This window comes from Aethalodelphis obliquidens, unplaced genomic scaffold (genome assembly GCF_003676395.1).
Source record: "Aethalodelphis obliquidens isolate GAN/ISIS:26980383/991018 unplaced genomic scaffold, ASM367639v1 scaffold2, whole genome shotgun sequence".
Classification (NCBI taxonomy): domain Eukaryota; kingdom Metazoa; phylum Chordata; class Mammalia; order Artiodactyla; family Delphinidae; genus Aethalodelphis; species Aethalodelphis obliquidens.
In genome coordinates, this window is record NW_020837946.1 from 38,394,365 (window position 1) to 38,415,833 (window position 21,469).

Below are 21,469 nucleotides of genomic sequence, written 5' to 3' on the forward strand. Positions count from 1 at the left end.
GTATGTATATAAAATATACATTTTAAAAGAAATATATATACGTATGTACATATAGTAGTCACTGGAGGTTATGTCAAAGCACCCATAAAAAATCCTTTGGATCAATCATAAAAGGGAGTGTAGAAGATTTTTTGTGTGTCACATGGGAAGAACTTTTTATGCACATTAAAGTTGGAGAATACTGAGCCAACAGGTTCCCAGTTGCCCATCCAGAAACTGACTTGCCTTCAACAATAATGCCGTTGAACAGCACTGCCCAGGAAAGCCTGCCTGGGCAGCTGGGAACCTGTAGACTTTGTGACTGGAGTGAAGGCTGCCCATGCTGTGTGCTGTACAGAAGCTCTAGGATCTAGTCATGGAAAGTAGCTCATTCCTTCCCCTTTACCTCTCCTTTCATTCCTGTTTCCTACTCTTCCTTTCAATATGGTTGCACGATTTATCAGTTATAGTCTGTGGTTCATTAGATTTGATGCTTATTAATTTTCTGTCCTTAAATTACTACATATGTGTAACTAACACATGAAAGATACTGATGAAAAATTAAGTGCTGTCAGGATGGACGAAGCATCGATGTTGTTCAGGTCTGGTTTGTATAACCCCTAGCCTAGAGCCTGGCACAGAGTAGGTATGTGTTATGGGCTGAATTGTGCCCCCTTCAGAATTCACATGTTGAAGTCCTAACCCCCATTACCTTAGAGTGGACTGTATTTGGAGATAGGGTTTTTAAAGAGATAATTTTGTTAAAATGAGGTCATTAAGGTGGGCCTTGACCCATATGACTACTATCCTTATAATAAGAGGAGATTAGGACACAGTCACACACAAAGGAAAGACCAAGTGAAGACGAAGTAGAAGGTGGCCATCTACAAGCCAAGGAAATTGGCCTCGAAAGAGTGAACGCTGCTGCACCTTGATCTCAGATTTCTATCCTCCAGAATTGTGAGAAAATAAATTTCTGTTGTTTAAGTCACCTAGTCTGTGGTACTTTGTTGTGGAAGCCTAGCAAACTAATATAGTATGTCACAAACATTTGTTGAATTAATGATTGTCTTTTGAATTCCTCTGCTGACTTTTAAAAATTATAATGGTTGCTGAATGACTTTAACTGGGTTGTGACATTTTCTTGATAAAACTTTTCGATATGGTGAGGCAGTGACCTTGCTTATTCTAGAAAAGTATAAATATACCTTCCAAGTGGGGATCTAATTAGGAAGTGGTAGAGAAACAGATGCTGTCTCACTGAAGGCCCTTTACCTAGGCTTTAGGTTGCTGAACTTTGTGCTTCAAAGACCCTCCCCTGTGTTCAAGTTTAATATACATTTCATTCATGTGTTTGTACTTCTTTTCCTCCCTGAATTTTTTTCAGGCTACTAGCCTAATTGTGTTTAAGAATCGTTTTTCCTAAGGTCAGTGGCTTCAACTTGGAAACCTTAAATTGAAGTGTAATAAGAATTAATTTTATTCCTAAAGGCATTGCCTTACATCTTAGGTCATTTAAAATACACATTAATGCAACTGTGAAATAGGTACCTAGACAAAGGAGATGACAGGCATTTAAAATAATATGTGAAAGCACTGATTTCCTTTCCTGACTTTGCTTATGAATTTGTTATATCTCTTAATTTCTTGAAAAATGAGAGTGAGGTGAGAGTGATGTCCTCAGGTTTCCGGTGTGTTCTGAATGTCTTTCCAGTTGGTGTTGGCCCCTGAGACTGTGCTGTCCTCCTCTGCTCCAGGGAGCATCTCCATGTTAGGTACTTACCTATTGTGCTCATGCAGCTGATACACTGGCCTGTGGGCTCCTTGATGGTGAGGATATTGTCCTATTGGAATTGCAGATCTCCCTTGACTCTACCAAGTGGCTTCCATGTAATAGGTGCTTGCTGTGCACTTGAATGAGCGAATGAGGCACTTGGCAGATGTGAAAATACTTTTGGGTCACCTAAGTGAGTCACTTCGTAAATTGCTTCTTAAAGATTCTATATAGTAGCCAAATTGCCTGAAATAGTTTAGAAGTGTTATACAATTACAGATGCTCTGAATAATTTTAGGTTAAGATAAAAATGAGGTTCTTTAAACTTGGAAGGTTAGGCAACCAACCTAAAGACACCTTGCAAGCTTACCTGGATTGAGATTTGTGAAGAACATGCAAGGTAATGCTATACCTACAATTAAATATTTTAAAAATGAAACAAATTTAACTCAGTGCTCATAAGTTCATCTTTCATACTCTCTAACAGCAGCCATGCTTGCTGTCAAAATAATATGAAAAGAGAGTGTGAGTCAAAAATGATGCCATTGTTGTAATATATAAATTGCTTATTTATGGATACATTTTGCTCTGGCCAAGTCTTAAAAGACAATAATAAAACCTTCTTTAATCAGCTGATATAACTGATAATCAGATATCCCTAGTGTTCTCATTATATCCTCAACTTACGTATCGGGGATCTAATATATATACCATATAAGATATTGCTAGGGGTTAAGACACCACAATTTTGTAAAAATATTGCCATACTTATGGGACATCATTCATAAATATTAAATTTACAACTCTAGAATGAAGGCAGAGTGAATATTATCTTTAGAGATGGGGAAATTGATGCCCATTGAGATGATGATATGCTCGAGTACATTGGCTAGTAACTGACAGAACTGGAATCTGAACTCCCATTTCTGTTTTTAGTTCCATGGTCTTTCCACCAGTTCCACCTTTCTAAAATAAATGGCATATTTATAAGGAAAATGGCTCCTAGGTTTAATCTGAGTGGAGTTATAAATACATGTAATCTCTGCATTAATATTAGTGTTCAGCACTATAACAAACACCAATAGTTCCTAAATTTTCAAGACAGGATTTAACTTAGAGAAAATAATAACTTGTATAATAATGAGATTTTAATTTATTTTATATTAAAATAAATGTACTTTATAATGTCTTGTGCAAGAGGATCTACCAACCTGTGAAAACCTGTGCACTTCTTAAATACTGCCATGTAACCTGGATGCTTAATAACAAAAAAGGTTAGTTCACACAGTTGTCCTTTATTAGACCTGAAGACTGAACTAATGAAAACCACCAAAAAAAGTTTTCTGTCTTGGTACAAACTTCCAGAATTCTCTCCCAGTGGAGTCACAAAAGGTGCACTTAATTCCTCTAGCAACATGTAACAACACATTTGAAATGTTGTCTACCAGGAAAGCCCATTAGGGACTCATTGCCCAGGGTTTTTATCAGGGCTGGTCACGTCGGCATCCTCTGCTTGGCACGTACTGAAATCCCAGACTCCCAGGAGGAAGGCAGGTTGTCAGCATAAACAGTATTGTTTGCATAAATAATTTTGACAAAGTGAGCCATTCTAATCAGGAAATGATGGGAACCTCCTGAAATCCAGGTTTCAATGTACCAGCCAAGGGGCCAACCTTGTAAACTCACCTTTCAAAGGACAGCACTCTCAGGACTGTAAGACTGACTCTTTCTTCACCCAAGATATATTTCAGCACAGGGAAGAAAAATAACTTTCATTTCCATTAGACATATAGCTGGAGGAATGTGAACCTGGAGCTGTAGGCAACCCATATTGCCTTCACTAAAAAGTGTATCATCTTGGGATTGACCCAACAGAAGAAAAAAAAGAGAGATGGAGAAAGAGAAACCACATTCTGCTGAGCCCCTAGATACAGCCATACCTGCAGCTCAAAGCTTCCCTGGGTGCTTGTTTTGTGAGTCAATAAATTCTCTTGTTTTATCTAGAAAAAAAAGTTTTTTGTTCTAAAGTTTGTGGAAATGCCAAATGGAAGATGTTTGTTATTATTATTATTATTTTTTAAAATAAATTTATTTATTTATATTTTTTATTTTTGGCCGCGTTGGGTCTTTGTTGCTGGGCGTGGGCTTTCTCTAGTTGCGGTGAGTGGGGGCTACTCTCCGTTGCAGTGGGCAGGCTTCTCATTGCGGTGGCTTCTTTTGTTGCAGAGCATGGGTTTCTAGATGCACGGGCTTCCGTAATTGTGGCACACGGGCTCAGTAGTTGTGGCTTGCAGGCTCTAGAGCACAGTCTCAGTAGTTGTGGCTCACGAACTCAGTTGCTCCACGGCATGTGGGATCTTCCTGGACCAGGGCTTGAATCTGTGTCCCCTGCATTGGCAGGTGGATTTTTTTTTTTATAACATTATTATTATTTTTTTAACTTATTTACTTATTTATTTATCTTTATTTTTGGCTGCATTGGGTCTTCATTGCTGCCTTGGTGGTCTTTCTCTAGTTGCAGTGGTCTTTCTCTAGTTGCAGTGAGCAAGGGCTAGTCTTTGTTGCGGTGCACAGGCTTCTCATTGCGGTGGCTTCTCTTGTTGCAGAGCACAGGCTCTAGGCGTGCAGACTTCAGTAGTTGTAGCATACAGGCTCAGTGGTTGCGACTCGCAGGCTCTAGAGTGCAGGCTCAGTAGTTGTGGCGCATGGGCTTAGCTGCTCTGCGGCATGTGGGATCTTCCTGGACCAGGGCTTGAACCCATGTCCCCTGCATTGGCAGGCGGATTCTTAACCACTGTGCCACCAGGGAAGTCCCTGTTTGTTATTATTTAAACATTTGGGCTTATAACTCCTTAGAAATGGTCTTTACCTTAAAGGAGCTTGTGGCATAAAAGGGAAGATAAAAAAAGCACATGAATGCATTTTAGTATAATGACATTTAGTATAAATAAATGATATGGTGGGTAAAGGGGAGATATGGAATGAAATGTTTGTTCTCATTTAAAAGTCTTTATGGAGGATGTATGTCTTGGGCTGAGTTGTCGAAAAATCTTATGGTAAAAGTGAGATGGTTTAGGGTGGTGGTTAAGGGTACGTGCTCTGGAGTCTGATATCTTGAATTTAAATCCTGTCTCTACCCCCTACTAGCTATGTGACCTTAGATGAGTTACTTAAATCCTTTGGGCCTCAGTTTTGCCATCTATAAAATGGGACAATCAGTGGTACCACTCATGGGGCTGCGAAGAGTTAAGGCATCAATACATACAAAAAACGTAGACTAGCGCTTGGTGCGTAGTAGGTGCTCAGAGAGTGGTAGTTACATGCGACCGCTGGGGATAGAGTTGTGTGGAACAGAAATTTGGGAAGCCAAGAGCAGCTCCATGTTATCAGGTGGTGGTGACAATAACTCAGTTCCCAGGAAGACTGCTGACTTGCTTCAAGTCTTATAGAATGTTGGAGAGAGTCAGACCAACCTGGGCTCACACCTTGTCCTGCCATTTACCTGACCTTCAGTTTCCTTGTAGGTTATTGTGTGACCTTAAATAAGATAACCTGTAATTCAGCTCAACAGATATATATTGAGTGTCTTCTGTGTACAGCCAGTTTTTTAGGAGCTGAGGTTATAAAAAGAATCTCGCTTTCTGTCCTGGAGGAATGTACAGTCTAGTGGTATCAAGTCTGTATCACTGCTTAGGCAAAAAGTAGGTAGAAAGCTAGTGTGGTACCCAGCATGTAGGAGACCCTCAGTGAATGTTATCCTTCCTTCAGTACTGCCTTTATCCAGAGGATCTTTGGAAGAGCAGCTTAGTGCTAGGCTTGCCATGCATCCATTTAGGGCAGGGGTCAGCAGACTTCTGTAAAGGGCTAGGTAGTAAATATTTTAGGCTTTGTTGGCCATATTGTGTCTTCTGCAATTAATTAACTCTGCTGTTGTAGTGAGAAAGCGGCCGTAAACGGTATGTAGACGAATGCGTGCAGCTGTGTATCAGTGAAACTTCATTTACAAAAGCAGGTGGCTAGGAGATAACTGAGGTAACCTGACTCTGTCAGGACTGGACTGAAAATGGACAGGCCTGTGGGGAATCTGGATATTGACCATTGTCCTTGACACGCTTTATTTATAGTGTGTCAGTTCATGAAAACAGGCCTGAAGAAGGAAGGAGTTCTGGTTTTGAAAGAAGTCAGATGTGTTAACATGCCCTGAAACAGGATAAAACTGGGACATTTGGGAAGTGAGAGTGGGGCAGTGGTTGAGCCCCACAGAGGGGTGGTGCAGAGTCTACTGTAAACGTGTTGGCATTTCAACCACATTATAGAGGTTGGAGTGAAGGTAAAAGAGGATGGTTGTTTTCTATGTATGATGGGTGAAATGGGTTGAAATGACAACCCAGATATTTGAATAAATGTCATTGATTCATAGATGTTGAATTCCAAATGGACCTTAGAGATTGGGTGGTCCAGTCTTGTTTCAGTGATGAAGAAATTGAGGCCCAGAGAGGGGCAGTGACTTGATCAACTTTGATCCTCCTTTTAGTGCTTGGCTGGCTCTTGAACCCAAGTGTCTAGATCTCCTTTCCTCTATGTGTCGTTCAGCAGCACAATGCCTAGAACTTCAGGAAAGACTGAAATGATGATTTGATCCCCATCACTAAAATGCTACTTCTCTAAGTTACAGCTGTCCCCTTCTTTCTAATATAGTGTTTCCATAGCCAGTGAAGTGGGCTGAGGACAGGATTAGGTTGATTTTCTTTTGAGACCACCCTTTTGCCTGTAATACAGTTGGGGCAACTTTTTGCTAGGGTGCCTAACAAACACTTGTCTTTATGTACCATGGCCATTAGATTGATTGTAATGGAGTTTCCAGGACAGGTAAAAATGTAGGCCCAAACAGGTTCCAGCTTGCCGGATGCTGAGCTGAAGTCCTACTTTTGTGCAAGCTGTGAGTCTGTGATTTTATTTACAAACGTTTATGTCAGTCTTTTTCAGTTTCCTGGAAACACTTCTGTCTCTAGATGTATTTTTATAGCCTTGGCTGCATTCCAAGATGGTCGTTTAAGGTGGGTCAGCCTTGAACAAAAGTGGTTGATAACTCAAGTTTATACCTAAATTCCAGAGAACAAAGAGGGGAGCAAGGAAAAGGAACTGAAGGATTATTCTAGCTCAGCCAGGGCAATCTCACTTTAGCGTGATGCAGTCTCGAAAGCCTGAACAAAGCATCGTCTAGGGCAGAATTCCTAATTAAATGAATGAACTCAGCAGATATTGGACTGTTTACCATGTAGCATTTGAAAATATGCTGGACTCTGTGCCAATAAGTTATTAAGATTAACATTATGACTTATTTCACAAGATGTTAGACTAGTACCGTATAACTCTTGCACATGCAACTTAAGGCAACTGATACATGTTATACTATTATTAAATTTATAATGGCATTAGCCGTCATTTTAGTATTCAGTTTAGTAGTCATGAGGCATTGCTGGTTAATGGTTATTGTGAAAATAGTGTCAGTGACTGTGGGTTCACCTGCTTTAGACACAGGATGGACATCTGCATCTGGGAGTTTTATTTCTAATGTTTAAAATCATACCTTTAGAGCTGGAGGAGTTTTCAGAGATCCTATAATCCAGCATCCTCATGTTACAGATGAAGAAGCTGGGGGCCTAGAGAGGTTAAATCATCTACCTGGAATCCTGTACATCTAATTAGTAGCAGAACTATGACAGACAGCCCAGGTCTATTCTTAAGAAGGGAGGAATAATTAGAATTTTTTTTTCCTTTTGGGATGGCAGAAGGTTTTCGAATGCTATCACTTTCTCTACACTAGTTTCCTGAAGTCAGTCTTTGTATACTGTTTTCTCCAGATCCTGACATGTAAACCAGCTTTACTCCTTGCTTCTAAGTATTATAAAAAAAACCAGGAGGGATTTTTGTGCAAAGCACCAAGTAAGTAGCCTTGGTGAAATCAGGAAGGCAGCACTGATCTTAAGGATTTACAAGGAGCCTTGCCCTTCTCTACCCTGAAGTGGAGAAAAGGTCAAGATGGCAGCAGACGGTGAAAAATTTCAGACTCGAAATGTGGTTCTGTAGCCTGAAGGCAGTGAGAGGCAGCAAACAGTGAAATTGTTTGTTGGATCCCAGGACATACAACACAAGCCTGGAGTGGAAGAAGAAGCATGGGTTTGCTATGGCCAGGATTGGAAGGGCAGGGCCTGGGTCCTGCTGGGGCAAATTAGGGCACGAACGTATGAATTGGAAAAGGTTTACTCAAAGAGATTTAGCTGAGGAGATGAACCAGCACCCTTTTTAGGAGAATCCTTGATTCTTGAGACTATACTTTTCATGGGGCGGTAAAGGAAAGGAATCGGGATCTGTGAATTTGGCAGCTGGGAGCAGAGGAACAGAATAGGGAGGATGGTGGATGGGAATGGTGAGCTCCCATTAGGTGATGTCCTGCAGGCATCTGGTTGGGCAAAAGGAGTAATCTAGTCCAGAGTAACTGAGCTGAGTGCGGTCAATAGCAAGGTGTTAAAAAGGTTCCTCATCACCTCAGTAGTAATAAAAATGGAATAGATGGTTACTGTGAACCAGGCACTGTATCAAATGCTTTTTCATGGTATTGTTACATCTCATAATCCTCCAACAACTTAATGAAACAACTGCCATTATTATTTCCTGTGTTAGAGATGAGAACATGCAGCCATTGGATCTTACTCAAAGTTTTGTTGCCCAGTCTCAGAAGAGATGTCTGAAACCAGGAAGTATGATCCCAAAGCTTGGACCCTTAACCATTATGCTTTTCTGCCTCTTTAACTGTAACTACAATGCTATGATCACATCTAGAAAATGAACAGATCCTTAATTTCATAAATATCTTGGTCTCATAAATGTTATAATATCTTTCCCCCATAAGGATTCAAAAACTTCCACACAAGGCCCACGTATTGCAGTTGGTGGATATGTCCTTTAAGTCCCTTTTAATCTAATGAGTGCTCTTCCACCTATTTTTTTTTAATAAATTTATTTATTTATTTATAGCTGCATTGGGTCTTTGCTGCTGTGCGCGGTGTTTCTCTAGTTGGGGCGAGCAGGGGCCACTTTTCGTTGTGGTGCACGGGCTTCTCACTGCAGTGGCTTCTCTTGTTGCGGACCACAGCCTCTAGGCGCGTGGGCTTCAGTAGTTGTGGCGCACGGCCTCAGTAGTTGTGGCGCATGGGCTCAGTAGTTGTGGCTCAGAGCACAGGCTCAGTAGTTGTGGCGCATGGGCTTAGTTGCTCTGCGGCATGCAGGATCTTCCCAGACCAGGGCTCGAACCCGTGTCCCCTGTGTTGGCAAGTGGATTCTTAACTACTGCACCACCAGGGTAGCCCTCTTCCACCTATTTTTTTCTTGTAGTTTAATTTTGGAAGGAATCAAGATATTTGTCCTATTAGAGTTTCTCACAGTCTGGATTTTGCTGACTGCATTCCTCATGGTTAGTTTAATATGGCCCTCTGTCCCCCGTATTTCTTGTAAATTGGTAGTTGGTTCTGGAGGCTTGAATAGATCTAGGTTGATTTTTTTTTTTTTTGGCAAGGCTACTTGGTACTTTCAGAGGAGGTGGTGTGTTCTCATATGATAGATTCTGAAAGTCTGTAGGAAAAGGAACATGTAACTCCAAGGTGCTATCAGTTTTCTTGGGGAAAATGTTCCCACTACTTGATGGAAAAGGTCTGGAAAACCTTTACCCCCCCCCACTAGGCTGGGTTGAATGCTTTTCTTTTGTGCTTCTATGGCAAATGGTTCCATAGCACTTACCAAACTGAATTTTCCATTTCTGTGTCTATCTTCCCCGTTTCAATGCACACTCTTCAGGGGACTGTGTAATTCTTGAATTTTGTAACATAGAGCATAATGCCTGGCATGTAGGCACATAAGACTTGTTAAATCTATTGAATAAATAAATGAATGGAGATAAATGCATCCTTGAAGCAGGTTTCAGTCTGTGGTTATTGCTATGCTTGGTCAACTGTCGATGTTGTCAGTGTTTGGGTAGTAGGGCTTGGGAATGAGGAAAACAGGAATGCTTCTTTTAGTTTGATTATGAAATCAATACACATTGTGGAAGTTGCTTAGCCTTTAGAATCCCAGTCTAAAAATAATTGGTTAATTAAAGAGGAACCTTTATTTTCTTGAGGTAAGTTATTAAGTTATAGCTATAGGCAAAACGGGACTGTTGCTTGTTGGAGCTGTGGCATACCCAGTGACATTTAGAAGAAAACAAAAAGCAAGAGAAGCAGGCTGGCTTTATGGGTGTACGGCTAGTTCAGTCACACAAGGGGGGGGGGTCCCACGAGAAGGGCTCCATCCTTGAGGTAAGGTGCTTTGTAGTTGCTCTCTTGAAATTCTTGATAATTTTACCTTTGAATTTGTAGTTTATGAAGGTGAGTCCAGTGGGACAGTGGAGCATGTCCAGGAGCATGGAGCCCAGCCTCCCTGGGACAGGTACTTGGCAGGCTGCTCCCTCACCTCCTGTACCCTTGTCCGGCCTGGGCTGCTCCCGTCTCGACTATCAAACAACCACTATCCGGCCTGGGAGTCTGGGTGCAGGGAGCGTCAGGGTCCAATAAGCACACCCTGTGGTGTCTTGGTACGAGGCACGGTGGTGGTCATTCCCACCCTGGGCTGACAGCACCGCAGTGCTTTCAGCAGGTCACTCAGTGGAGTGAGCCCCTCGCCCACTCCTAATTCAGGTACTGAGTGTGCCCCGACTTGGGGGTTGCAGATCTTTGGGATGCCCTGTCCACTGTGGGTTCGGCGCATGCCACATTGCAAGGGGAGATGCCTGCTTGACTTCACTGTCCCTGCCCCAGACCCTGTCAGTCCAGCCAGGGAGGGAGCTGGTGGCAGAGGGAACCTGCTAGCTGGTGGGTTGCACACGTATGCCAAGTTATGGGACAGGGCCCTTGGGTGCCTGTGAGGGTCTGTACTGGTCCAGTGAGTATCTCTGTTCTCCAGGGAGTGGATATTAAGTGCCAAATTAAGAAAAACACCTCGACAGGTTGAGGGGAGTGGGGGGAGAGAGAGAGAAGAAAGAGAAAGGCTGGAAGAAAGAAAAAATTTTATATTTTAGAATTTTGTGGCACGCGGGCCTCTCACTGTTGTGGCCTCTCCCGTTGCGGAGCACAGGCTCCAGACGCGCAGGCTCAGCGGCCATGGCTCACGGGCCCAGCCGCTCCGCGGCACGTGGGATCCTCCTGGACCGGGGTACGAACCCGTGTCCCCTGCATCGGCAGGCGGACTCTCAACCACTGCGCCACCAGGGAAGCCCCTATATTTTAGAATCTTAATGGCACTTTTATCCCACTTTTTGAACAAGGAGCTCCACATTTTTATTTTGGATTGAGCCCTGCAAATTATGGAGCTGGCCCTGAAGGAAAGGTAGTTAGAAGGCATATGGAATGAGGGGGAGCTTGGTCATGGTGCAGCTAGCTCTCTCCATGGGGAGGGAGTGTGGCCAATTGACTTGGATTCTTATAGGAATGATGTTTCCTTAGCTGTCTTGTCTGAGGTACATTTTGTAAGGACATCTAAGTCCCGTTTTCTTTGATTTCAGTACTCACCAAAGCAATCTTATGATTATGATTTGTCTCCCATGAGCTTAGCTATGGGAGAGAGTAGAGTGATCAGGTGAACTTTAAATTTTTTAATACCTAATACTCAGTAGTTTTCTAATACCTAATAAAGATAGTTACCTTTTATTGTAAACCAAACTAATTGGCATTGCGATTTTCTATATTGGTCCATAAGCTTGTTTTATGAAAGTCCACCTTTGAAGATGCATCCAAGTCCGTGGAGTGCCACATGTAGGTTTTTGAGTTTGCAAGCCTGAGGGCTGAAACTTGAAACTGAGGGTCAGTTAGTTAATCCTGAAAAGGAGCAAGACCCTGGGATGTCTGTTAGGAGATGGTCTCCTGATTTCCACTGCAGGTGAGTCCGCAACATCCCAGTGTGGCTGGGCACACATGTGTTTATTTTTCCAAAGCATTTATGTTTGGGCACAAATAAAAACAACTGTGAAGCTTACTTAGGCCTTGAAGAGAACCAGCACAACTGCACCTCTTTTGGCAGCACCTAATAAGCTTGTGGCTTCTCAGTGGGATGAAATTAATATATTATTGAAAGGGTCAGGGAAGCCAAGCTAAAATTGTAGTATTCTACGTAATTTTAGAGTGGGAAACCAGTTTGTGGTCTTGAAAAGATCTTTTAAAAAACATTTGCTGCCAAACACCTGCTTTACCATATGCCACTAGTGCTTAAGTAATCCTGAAAGCAGGGATGGGTTTCTACAGAAGAGTTTGATTATGAATGCAAAACCTTCCTGAAACTTGTTAATGAAAGCCTTTCAGCGTCTACTGACTACAGGTGATAAGGTGATGACTGGAGAGACTTCAAAGAGCTAAAATTAAATCCTTTATTTCCTTCTAATTAAAGTATTTACTCTCAAATCCATATAGAAAACACTTCTTGAGTAAAAGTATTGAATTAGTACCATGCACATTTGTCGTTGTACAACTGTATAATGTACAGGGACCTGGATGAGCTAAGCATGGAGGGGAAACGTGATTAAGGGTCAGACATTTTGCTTACATAGCCAACAGACAGTAGAAAGGATAATTTAGGTAGAATTTATGGTTGTGAGGGACCTCAAGAAAAGGATATTTTTTACCTATGGAACTGAAAACTTCAGGGATAGGACTAGGTATTGCGTGGTGTGGTACACGTGTCAGATAATGTCTCTCACCTTTCAGTTCTGCCCCATCCAGCTTTCCATCCTCCCTCTTCAGTTCTTTTCCCCTTTCCCAAAGAAAAGCCTGGAGCTGGATTTTGACTGAGCACTGTTGCCTAGGCTTGTATAATGTGCACGTCCCGGAACCCCTCACTGTGGCTGGCAGATGGGATGTGCTGACGGCCCGAGCCTGGAATCCTCTGCTCCACCCTTGGGACCTTGGAGGAGGCCTCATCCAGTTCTGATGGATTGAGACAGTGGGTCCCTCAACAGAGATCAGGCTTTTGTCACCTGTGCAATAATCCAAATACAACATTTTTTTTTTCTCACTACAGTGGTTGAGTACAAGAACAAGTACGTTAGGATAGTAAAATACAAAGTATTGTGTGGGGGAGGGAGGATGGAAGGAGAAGGAAATCTTATGTTGGGGTAGTTGGAAAAGCTTTGTGAGCAGGACCTCCAAACTGATTTGGCTAGAAATGTGGAAAGACATTTCAGGCAGAGCCATCTCTTTCATTGGGAGAAACAGGGAAAGCATATAGCTGAGGTGGGAAATGAGTTGGGAAGGAATACACAGATTGGAGAATAGGTATTTTGGGGGGAGTAATGGTTGGTATGTCAGGAAGAACCTTTGGGGTCGTGTTATGAAAGGTCTCAATGCTGGGTCAAGGTATTTAGTTTAGTAGACAGTAGGGAGTCCTTGAAATATTTCTAAGCATGAGTGATGTACAAATAGAGCTGGGATTAAGACAGACTAGGAGATCAGGTAGCACAGGAGCAGGGAGATGAGTTGAATGAATATATTAGTCCTTCAGGAAAGAGGGTGATAGCGGGGATGGAAAGGCAGGGCAAGATCGAGAAGAAAATATGGACTGGGAGGAAGAGTCAGAGGTAACTCAGAGCTCTGGAGGCAGTTCCTGTTTATAGAAATAAGGTCATTTGGAGAGGGAGCTGGTGGAGGAAGAGATCCTGAGTTTGCTCTTGGAAATATTGAGTGCTGCGTTAATACAGTGTAATGTACTTGGTTAAGCGTTGGATGGAGGCTCAGGCAATGGAACAGTATGAGTAGCTATGGCTCAGTGACCAAGTGACTTTTTTTTTTTTTTTTTTTTTTTGCGGTACGCGGGCCTCTCACTGTTGTGGCCTCTCCCGTTGCGGAGCACAGGCTCCGGACGCGAAGGCTCCGGACACGCAGGCTCAGCGGCCATGGCTCACGGGCCCAGCCTCTCCGCGGCATGTGGGATCTTCCCGGACCGGGCCACGAACCCATGTCCCCTGCATCGGCAGGTGGACTCTCAACCACTGCGCCACCAGGGAAGCCCAACCAAGTGACTCTTAATCAGAGGTAGTCTGGGAAGTGTGTTGGGGCAGTTTTGATTTTGATTGTGCTACTGACACTCGAGACATCCTGCACAAGGAAGAGCTGTTCCACCCAGAAGTCAGTTGCATTTCCTGTTCAGAAGATTGAGAACTTACTGGCAGTTGCAGTCAAAGAGCATGCAATCCTGTTGGCAAGCATGAATTCTTTCTCCTTATGTTTTTCTGTCTGTAATGGAGTGGTGAATAGTATGCCAAGGACTTTGGGTACTTTGGGGATTTTACTCCCAATTTCCTTTTGAGAGAGACGAGGAAGACATATGGCTGAGATGGAGCTGGAAGCGATATGAAAGGCCCTGGGTTCACTTCCTTATTCTACCACCGATTTATATGTGCTCACAGTGGTCAATTATCTGCACTGTTGCTTCTTTATTCATTACATAAGAAAAGGAGAGGGTGGCTTTACACTTGAGTAATAATATTCTAGTGGAATGCGTTTATGCTGTACTATATTGTGGCCAATTCTCAATTATTGGAGGCTGAATTATGTACCCTTCTTTTTGGCCCAGACATTGTGTTGCCTCTTACCAAATGGGGTTCCAACAGGTGCTCTAAGGTGGGGTGTTGCCTGACCCCACCTTTCTCTTGGAATGAAATCCAGTAACCATCAAGTTTGTTATAAGATGGCCCCTCTTCTATATACTACAGTTGAGAGGTCGTCTTTGCCCTAGCTTTGGCTGCTGCCTGTTCTTACAGGATGTTGTAAATAAGTTTCTATTTGGCGATACAAATCAGTACAGAATTTCCCAAGAATTGAGAATGTGGCAGTGAAGGCAGCTTTCTAGTATCTTAGACTGCCCTGTTCTCATCGCAGGGCTGGGTTGCTTCTTTTGGTATGACTTGGGATCTCCTCTGGTACTTCTGGCATAATTTTTTTCTGATACAATTCTTTATGAAGATGTTTATGGGGATTAGGTAAAAAGCAACTGTTGAGAGTAAAGTTAAAATGAATAGTGATAATACCAACAACAATAATTACTACCCCTCGACATGCCTTTTTTACCCATTCTGGTTATTGGGTATAAGCAATAGAACGTTCAGTCTTACTTTAAAGAACTTTACAGTCATACCACAGTGACTGCAAAGCTACTGGGCCATATACGATCTTTGTACATTACTGAATGGTCGGAAACATGATGACATTACATACCACCAACCAGGAGACGTGTCTTTGGAAATGTGTCCATTTTCACAGGAGCCATTGTGAGTTGCACAGGGATTGTAGTGGGATGTTTTATCCTCCCCATTCAGCCTGTCTAAATCTAACTACTCTTCAGAGCCTAGGTTCTGTCTCCCCTTTGTCTGGAAACACTTCTGTCACCAAGGAAACTGATGTCTCTCTTTAAATTTCTTTATGTTTCTCACAGACCAGTGTCTGAATCACTGGAGACTTTCTCTATGAGTGGAACTTGCGTGCTCTGTGAAGTGCTCAGCTCCTGCAAGACAGGGGTGGTCCCAGCCCTCCCTCCCTTCCAAACTACCAGGCTTGCCGTGGGAGCTTAGCATCTTCCTGTCACTTTTATTCAGATTTCACTTTAAAGGAGTATGAAACATTCATTCAGATTTTTTTGGCAACAAGCATTTGAAAAGAATTAAAGGAAAATCAATTAATAACACACATAGGCTTTGTTTTCAGTTATGGCACTGTTGAAAATGAAATCCCCTGGGACATTTGAGGGGATTTTTGAGGATAAATACATTCTTCCTCCCATTTAGAATTTTCCTCCTGAAACACTTGAAAGCTGAGAAAGCAGAGAAGGGTTTTCTTTGTTTTAAAAGGCATACACGATTTCCTATACAGTGTCTAACTTGAATAAGGAAATTTAGATTCAGTTTGATGTTTTTCAGTGGTAGCAATTTGATGAGTTAAATAGACTAAAATGCTATTAGAGAACTGCTGGAAAAATATTCATTACGACTTTCTTCCACACATTAAAAATGGTCTATTTTCTCCTTTTCATATATCCATTTAGCTTTTGCTTTTAATGAGCTGAGGACATGATATTATTTCTAACGAGATTTTTTTATATTTCCTTCAGGGGGAAAAACTCAGTCTTTTTCAGTTCAGAATTCCACTTTCCTAAAGCACTCAGATTTTAAGCATGCTTCCTTCTTTTCTGAGTTTATCAGTAACCAAATTAGATAATATGAAACCAGTGAGAGCTTCGGATAAAATGTAAACTGATTATTGTATTTTTAGATTTTTAGGTGTTTATTGTGTCTTGTGGATTAAAAACACATCTACTTGATAGTTGTTAACTGAGTTTTTTCATAAAGGTTCTGCAAGAAGGATTAGAAAATAATACCCAGTTTGGTATAAGGATGCAGTGAAACACACCCATTTATACATTGATGGTGAGAAGAAAATTTAGGAAATATGATCTTAGAAAGCACTCTTCAGATATGCCCCCTGCTTATCTTATATGTGTCCTTAAGTGATATCTTTTTATAAACTGCATTTATAAGATGTCTCAAATATAAGCAGAAATGAGGCAATGTTAGTGAAATGTTAACCAATCATTGAATATTAACACCTAACGTTTTTTGAGAGGTAACTTTATGCCAGGAGCTGTTTTGCCCGTATCATCTTACTTATTTTTCCCAACAAATAAATGATAGATGTGCTATTGTCTCCTGCCTTTTTTTTTTCTGATGAGGAAACTGAGGCACAGAGAGATTGTGCAACTTGCTAAAGTGATAGAGCCAGAATTGGAAGCCAGGTTGCTTGGCTGTAGAGTCACTATACCACACGGGTTTTCCTGTGTCAGGAAAACGTGTTGAGCGGCCCTATGCTAGACAGACATGGTGAAGGACAAAGGTTTCTAGGTTGGGAACATGTGAGACAGGGTATGAAGCCAAGGGCAGAATGACGAGGGTTCTGAGATCAGCCGTGGGTTTACCTGAATGCTCTTCTTCTGTAGCAGCACCTGGGTTTGCTTTCTGAAACTGCCCTTCCTCCAGGATGCCGGGGTGGGCGTATGACCCAGGCTGGGCCAATCACGGAAGTCCTTGCACCTCTCAGCCCACAGTGACTGGCTCAGAGATGGGCAGATAACCCACCTGAGGCCAATTAGAACTGATAAGTGTTCATTCTGGAAATTTAGTCGGCACTCTTTAGAAAGAGTAAGGCTTGGAAGATGTAAGCCTGGAGCCAGCAGACATTAAGGTAAGACCCTACTAGAAAATGAGGATCATTGAAAAGCAGACGTGAGAGGTGGAGACAGCTGTGATGCTGTCTCCTGGATCCAGCCATGTCTGAAGATATGCCATAGGAACCATCCGCCCCTAGAGTTTTCAGTTATGTGAGCCTCCTTTTTTCCTCCTGCCCTCTCATCTCCCCTCTCCTTTCCTCTTCCTTCTCTTCTCCTCCCTTACCCTCCCATTATTTACTGCTGAGAGAGTTCCAGCACAAAAGGTAAATAGATTTAAGCACTCTCCAACCTGGACAGCCCCTCATTTTTGCCACTGGTATGAAGGAGGAACTGTTTAACTGCATCAGGGGTACCAAATTAGGTGGATAGAGGCTGTGTTGCCTGGGGTCTTCTGAGCCTCTCAGAGAAAACCATTGAGAAGAGTCTTTGGTCTTTGAGGCTCTCTGGGAGGCAGAGCCACGGGACCATGGACCCACAGTGGACTGTTGTGCATCAGAGAACTTTGTTAAGCCATGGAGATCCATCAATGCTAAGTCTGCTCTCCCTAGGCCTAGGGGGTTGAGGCTAGGGGGTGGGAGCATGGTACAGACCATGTTTTCTATATTGAACATACTCTAATAAAAGGGCCTCTGCTTTGAAAGCCTGGATATTAGAGTGAATGCTTTGCTTTGTCTCATGGACTTGAGGGAAGAAATGAGAAATCCTAGCAAATGCTTTCATCAAAGACTTACCTATCCTGGAATGACCTATTTCATCCTGTAATGTACCTTGTAGGAATCAATTCTAAACAAGTAGCTAGGAGTGGAGACAGGGTGGGAATTGTTTGATAAATCTTTCCATTCTCAGATATGACAAGATAGCTAGCTTCTTATATAAGCTTTGTACCTTTTAAAGAGATGTGTAGCTCCTTTACAAGTCACAAAATAGATGTCTGCGTAGGTTGGCACTACTAAAGGCCTTGCACCCTTAGTGAGATTTTCCAAGTTAGTATCCAAATAAATGTTTTTGAAGGATATTTTGAGAAGGCTTTCTTTGGCTTGGTATGAGAACAGTATTATTAGAGTAAAATGCACACTAATCCTAGTAAATATATTAATTTCCCTCAGTTTATGGCTTAATGATATTTTTAGTATCCACCCACCTCTATTTCTCCTTTTGCCCAAAGGCAAGCCTTTATGGTAGCTGGCTGATGTGCCCGTTCTTACCTTTGTCTGCTCATTGTTAAATTGATAAATGATACATATAAATAAATAGTCATCTCATTTTCATTAAGAGGTATATGTAGATTATTATACATTAAGTGAAACTATATCCCTTTAATTATGAATTCAGTTGGCAATAACCAAGATCACTAGCTTAAAGGCCAAGAAGTTTATTTTAAAATGCATCTTCTTTGAATGGCTATTTATAGTAAGATGATACTCAATTATTTTTTTTATTAATTTATTTTATTTTTGGCTGCATTGGGTCTTCGTTGCTGTGCGTGGGCTTTCTCTAGCTGTGGTGATCGGGGGCTACTCTTCACTGTGGTGCACAGGCTTCTTGTTGCAGTGGCTTCTCTTGTTGTGGAGCACTGGCTCTAGGTGTGCAGGCTTCAGTAGCTGTGAAGGGGCTTAGCTGCTCTGCGGCACGTGGGATCCTCACAGACCAGGGCTCGAACCCATGTCCCCTGAATTGGCAGGCGGATTCTTAACCACTGCGCCACCAGGGAAGTCCTGATACTACTCAATTTTATAGTTTATTTTGTAGGAGGATTACACTCCTGGTCTGGGAGGATCCCACATGCCGCGGAGCAACAAAGCCCGTGTGCTACAGCTACTGAACCTGCGCGTCTGAAGCCTGTGCTCCTCAACAAGGGAGGCTGCGACAGTGAGAGGCCCGCGCACCGCGATGAAGAGTGGCCCCCGCTTGCCACAGCTAGAGAAAGCCCTCGCACAGAAACGAAGACCTAACACAGCAAAAATAAATAAATTAATGAATACACTCCAATATAAAGGGTTTATGCAACAAATTTTCTTCTCTGGCTCCTGAAGTTGGTTCTGGAAAGATGCTGGCTGCATTGTAGTAGGCAAAATTGCACACCCTCACCCACACTTTCTGGTGATGTGCCATTTTCTAAATGTGTCCTGCCTGTTCCAAAATGAATATCAATAGCTGGAAGCAGTTGGAGAATGTTAATTTAGCTCTTGTGTTAACAAGGGGCACTCAGTTTCCTAGATTGTGTCCTATTCCTGTGTGGGTTTTCCAAATGATTTCTGTTCTTTCTTTTTCTTTTCCCTTCTTTTTTTTTTTTAAACACAATATTCAACACTAATATATCCAGACCCGATGCTGCACTGGTTGGCATTGATATCAACCTTTATCTTGAAGCCTGATATAAAATTTGATCTGTAGAAAGTTGGCAGACATGGTCAGTTCTCAGGCTGCAGTTTTAATCATCTGGTTCAAGATATTTTTCACGAATAAATTCTTTGTTAAAAATCTAGTCCTCTTCCAAAATTTCTATGTTTAAACTTCAGGGTTTGGGTATAGATTACTTGGGTGGGTCGTTTTTAAAGTCAATGGTCAAAAAGACACATGCACCCCAATGTTCACTGAAGCACTATTTACAAAAGCCAGGATATGGAAGCAACCTAAATGTTCATCAACAGAGGAATGGATAAAGAAGATGTGGTATATATATACAATGGAATATTACTCAGCCATAAAAAGGAACAAAATTGGGTCATTTGTAGGGATGTGGATGGAACTAGAGACTGTGATACAGAGTGAAGTAAGTCAGAAAGAGAAAAACAAATATCGTATATTAACGCATATTTGTGGTATCTAGAAAAGTGTTATAGATGATCTTATTTGCAAAGCAGAAATAGAGACACAGATGTAGAGGACAAATGTATGGACACCAAGGGGGGAAAGGGGGGTGTGGGGTGAATTGGGAGATGGGGATTGACATAGATACACTATTGATACTATGTATAAAATAGATAACTAATGAGAAACTACTGCATAGCACAGGGAACTCTACTCAGTGCTCTGTGGTGACCTAAATGGGAAGGAAATCCAAAAAAGAGGGGATATATGTGTACGTATAGGTGATTCACTTTGCTGTACAGTAGAAACTAATACAACATTGTAAAGCAACTATACTCCAATAAAAATTAATTAAAAAAAAACAACCAAATAAAGTCAATGTTCATCTGAAACAGTGATTTCTGAACAGTTTTGATTTTGCACCCTGATCAGTAAAAGTTTTATAAATGGCATACACTTACCACTGTGCAAGCACATATTATATAAATTAATGTATGCTTGTTTCTATTTTGTATATTATATAACAGACGAAAGCTAGAATTCAGAAGGATTTTTTTAAAAAAATATAAGTTCTAATATTTTCTTCTTGAGCTCAATGTACCCCACTTTGGAGACCACTGATTTAGAAAGCAGAAGATTATTCAGTGCACCCACATGGCTCCTTTTGAGCCATAGTACTAATCTCAGTATGATATTTTTGAAGGATGTGATTTTTAGTAAACTTCAGAATGAGTGTAACTTGAATACAACTTCTGGTTACAGTCGATTGCTATCAGTTCTCTTTTAAGGGAATATGGTTACCAGTTTATGAAGACAAGATCTTAAAATTTTATTACAGGATATGTAAGACATACAAACAGTATAACATATAATATGACCAAGGCCCATATTTTTATCAAGTACCTTGAAAAATAAAACATTACCTTCTTCCTGCAGAGGGATCCACTCTTTTGAATTTATTGTTTCTTATTCCCATGCAACTGTAGACCTATATTTGGGTTCCAAACAATGAGTTATTGTTTTGCATGTTTTAAATTTTATGCAGTACATACTTACAATATGTAACATGTATTTCTCTACAACTCCCCCCATACATATTGATTGTGGGTAACCAGTTCATTCATTCCCATGGCTGTGTAATATTTTAAAGTTTGAAAATGCCACAGTTTATTCTTCTATAAATGACATTAGGTTTGTTTCCTTTTTTTTTTTCCTATTACAAATAATCCTGGTAGGGATTTTTTAAATGAAAATCTATTAGGATTTTCCTAGGATGTACCTAGGAGTGGAATTGCCATGTTGCAGGATATGCACCTCTTCATATTTATGATACTCCCCACCAGAGTATATGGGAATTCCCCTTGTTCCTCACCCTATTAACACTTAGTATCATTAGACTGTTTAATTTGCCAGTTTGATGGATGTAAAATAATATTTATGTTTTCACAATATGTTTATTGGCTATTTAGGTTTTATTTTTGTAAACTGTTTTACTTCATACATTTTGTCCAGTTTTCTCTTTTTTTTCTTACCGAGTTTTCTCTGCTGGTCTCACATTTATACACACACACACACACACACACACACACACACACACACACACACACA

The 21,469-nt window shown here is 41.5% G+C and overlaps 1 protein-coding gene across 7 annotated transcripts in view; it reads left to right on the forward strand.

Annotated features, from left to right (window-relative positions):
- Nucleotides 1–21,469, forward strand: part of HECW2 (HECT, C2 and WW domain containing E3 ubiquitin protein ligase 2) — a 414,407-nt gene that overhangs the window by 110,565 nt on the left and 282,373 nt on the right. Inside the window, exon 1 of one of the 7 annotated variants that reach the window (XM_027125311.1) lies at nt 2,896–3,726. The exons of the other annotated variants lie outside the window; for them this stretch is intronic. The gene's annotated coding sequence lies outside the window, so the exon portion shown is untranslated. Of the gene's footprint in view, nt 1–2,895; nt 3,727–21,469 lie in introns of those variants that run through there. 7 annotated transcript variants of the gene reach the window in all.